Source organism: Tupaia chinensis, unplaced genomic scaffold (genome assembly GCF_000334495.1).
Source record: "Tupaia chinensis unplaced genomic scaffold, TupChi_1.0 Scaffold000359_1, whole genome shotgun sequence".
Taxonomy (NCBI): domain Eukaryota; kingdom Metazoa; phylum Chordata; class Mammalia; order Scandentia; family Tupaiidae; genus Tupaia; species Tupaia belangeri.
Genome location: NW_006159855.1, coordinates 357,087 through 360,538, shown reverse-complemented (window position 1 = coordinate 360,538; position 3,452 = coordinate 357,087). Strand labels below are relative to the sequence as shown.

General features: G+C 57.5%; 1 long non-coding RNA gene across 1 annotated transcript in view; it reads right to left on the bottom strand.

Moving 5' to 3' along the window:
- LOC102482825 (uncharacterized) overlaps window positions 1-235 on the bottom strand; it is a 6,089-nt gene extending 5,854 nt beyond the window's left edge. The window contains exon 1 of the long non-coding RNA XR_335206.2: window positions 149-235. This is a non-coding gene — a long non-coding RNA (uncharacterized LOC102482825). The remainder of the gene's footprint in view (window positions 1-148) is intronic.
- Window positions 236-3,452: the final 3,217 nt, after the last annotated feature.

Genomic DNA, 3,452 nt, shown 5'->3' with positions numbered 1-3,452 from the left:
GGAAAGAGGACGGAGGGAGAGAGCGCACGCGCTACTCGTGGAGTAGCCTCGGGGACTTTGCAGGAACACCTGCCCGGGCTCCCAGGAGACCTCTGTAACACCTGCCAGGGCTCCCAGGGGACCTCTGTCCGGCTTGCCCCATACCCACCGCTCGGAGGTGCGCCTCTGCTCCGGGCCCTCTGCCTGCACGTGGCGCCAGGTTGTATCCAGTGGGTGAAGCGAAGGGTGAACGTCCTCTTAGAATCCGACGTCCTAAACCCCTGGAGGAGAAGTGGGGAAGACGAGTCCCTCCTGCCTCGGCTGCCCTGTCTCACCTCCTGGCTCCTCCGTGTGGAGTCTTGGGGATTTGGAGCAAGGGCGTCTTGGGACCTGGAGGCCGAGGCCGGGCCGCCTACGCGCAGTCGGACACCGGGCACCGACCCAGGGCAGCCTGTGGGCAGGGCGCTGTCCGGCCTCTGGTGCTGAAGCTGGCGGCTCTGATCCGCCGAGACGGGCTCCCAGGGCCCTTCGGGAGTTTACTTCTGTGTCCCAGGTAGGGACCCCAAGGGGAGGTGCTCGATCCGCCAGGTGGAAAAGGGGGACTAGATGCGCTTTTCCACCAGGGAGGTCCCCTGGGTGCAACCCCTTGCACCCTGTATTCCCTTCCCTGGGATTATTTGTCGTGAGGGCAAAGGAAAGACCTTTTCCCCTGGAAGGATTCCTCACTGGGCCCCAACACTTCGACAGCTGTCCCCTTTGGCTCGATGCGCTCTGCGTGTTCTCACGCAGCGTTCTGGGACTCCTGAACTCGAATCTTGTGGCGGGCAGTGGCGGGCAAAGCAGGGAAGCGAGGCTAGGAACTCCGAACCTGTCCGCTTTTCTGTATGCAACAAGTCGAGTGTATCTGGAAGCCGAGCAGCCAAGGAGGGAAGCGGGCGGCGGGCTTGGAGCCGCGCGGCGGTGGGAGCGCGCTTTCTCGAGGTGGTGGGGTCGCCCGGACTCGCAAGTTGCGTAGGACCAAAAGAGGCTGACTGCAAGCCGGTTTCGGCCTTGTAAGCGGGTGAAGATGGGAAATGGACACCCCCACAACTCGAACCAGCCCAGCGCGGGAAGGAGCGCCACACTCCCGCCTTCCCTCCTCTCCTGGGTGGCTATGGCACCGCATTCTTGGGGACACGAACCTGCAGCCCTTCCCCCAGCCCTCCGGGTGCCCCCCTCCCCCAGCCTCCCGAACCTCAGCTCCACTCGGCTGCCCCTCCAATCCTGAGCCCTCCGTCTGGGGGAGCCCACAAAATGGGGCCCTTCACTGAGACTTTACCAGGATGGGTCTCCACGGCCAGGGAGGAAGACTGCTTGCTCTTGCTTCGTTCTAGACGAAAGCCCCCAGCACTGTGCTGCCGGCGCAGCGCTTCCACCTCAAGAGCTGCAGAGGAGGCTCGCAGGGTGCAGATGAGGCAGCCAGACTGCTGGGACCGTTTGCGTACCTGCCTGTCTCGGGCCGTCTGTCCTGCCAGGCTTGTCCCTCCCGGCGCAGGCACTGTCGCCACGGCTGCTGCGGGACCGGGAGAGAACAGCTGCTTTAAAGCTGAGACCAACCCACAGGTGGCCTGTCAGGGCCACGGACGTTCGTGACGTCATCCCGAAGGCGAGCGAGCGGAGAAAGGGAGTGGAGGGGGCTCACCGCGCTCCACTGCCAAAGTCCCCTGTGGCCATGGCAACAGCTCCAGGGGGTCTGCGGGCCAGCAGCCCTGCAGTCGTTTCTCTGCACCGCCAGGATCTCACGCTCTGCTGCTGGAGTAAGGTCCAGCCTTGGGGCTGAATCCTGCCTTCCCGCCTTCTAGACAAGGCATTAGAATCAGACCCGTGTCCACCCCACTGTCCTTACTCCCCTACCCCGGGCTGGTCTGATCTTAGGGAAGTGACTCGTGGCCTCCAACGGGGGAGAACACAGAAGCCTTCAGTTCCACCTGACATTTCCTAACCTCTCAGCGCTCCACCTGGGCAGGTCAGACACAGTCACCTGACCACACACACAGGCGTTCTTCCTGAACTCAAGGATGAGCACGCGCCCTTCCCTCACCCTTCCCTCACCCACGCTTACCCTCGCGCCAGCCAGAGGCAGCTCCACAGAAACCCCTGACCCCAGGGCCTCACCTCTACCCTAGTGCTTGAGTAAAACGCCAGCCCCCTGAGAAAAATCAGCAAACCCACTCACATGGAGGGATGTCAGACTGGTAGCCTGGAACCCAGTGGACCTCAAGTGTTCACAGGGCTCTGATTTAGTAGTTTAACATTTTAAAGTACTTGTATAAGCTTGGAAGAGTTTGCACAGAAATCGGGTGAATGGGAGTTTGGCCTTCTGGATGCATGGGAGAAGCCCTGACCTCTTAGGAAGGGCTGGAGTCCAAGCCAGTGTAAGCCCTCTCATCCCTCCTTCCCTCCCTCTCTCCCTCCCTCCTCCTCTCCCTTTCTCTGTTCTTTCTTTCATTCTTTTGAATGTTTTTGCCATAGGGCACATGCCCTCAATTTAGAGACAGAGAGACAGTGAGAGGGACCGTGAGAAATCACTCCCAGGGAGGATGGCCACGCAGCAATCCCTTCTCTATTCTCCTCCGGGCATTTGGGGCCTGCGTGCACACATGCCCGTTGTGAGTTTCAGGCTGTCAGGACTGGGACTCAAACATGGTTGGTCATATGAGAGTCCAGAGCTTCAACCACTATGCCACCTGCTGGCACCCCCCCCTCCCGTTTTGTCAATGTCTCCAAGACCGTTTGTCATTAACTATGTCCTCTTTTTCCCCCTGTAGTAAAGAGGACAGTGAATTATTTCATTGTCTCCACTTCATCCGCTTACTTCATTCATGTTACTGGGGGCTCTATACGCCGCAGTGTTCTGCACGCCCTCCTCCCTCCCCTCTCCACTGTTCACAAGAGTTGGTAATGGGCTGTACTGGGGTTGCAAACCTTGTTCCCCTACTGGCTGGTGCGCTGTAGGAAACCCCAGCTGGTACTTAAACGTGTGTCCTGCCCACTCCCAGACAGCAGGACGTTTTCTGCTAGTAAGGCTGGTGAGTTTTGTTTTGTTTTGCTATTGTTATTCTTAAAAGATTGTTATTTCTGGTTTACATATAATCGATGGGTATCTTTGTGGGCTACGGTATGGTTTGTTAAGGCATGCACACAGTGTATAGCAATTCAATCGAGGCTATCCACACATACATGTTCTTCAGTGTTGAACATTAGAGTATGATATCCACAGTTGTTCATCGTTCTACTAGTTTGTTGCTTGGCTGGTCTTAATTTGCGACTAGATGCTTGAGCTCCCCAAAGAGAGACAGAGAGTGAGGGAGAAGGAGAAAACACTCCCTAATGGGGTATGGTTACACTGCAATCCCTTCTCCTCCATTTCTCCATCTTGTCAGGGTGCTTGATACATAAAGGTGGTCATTGTAGTATTGGCTTATATATATATC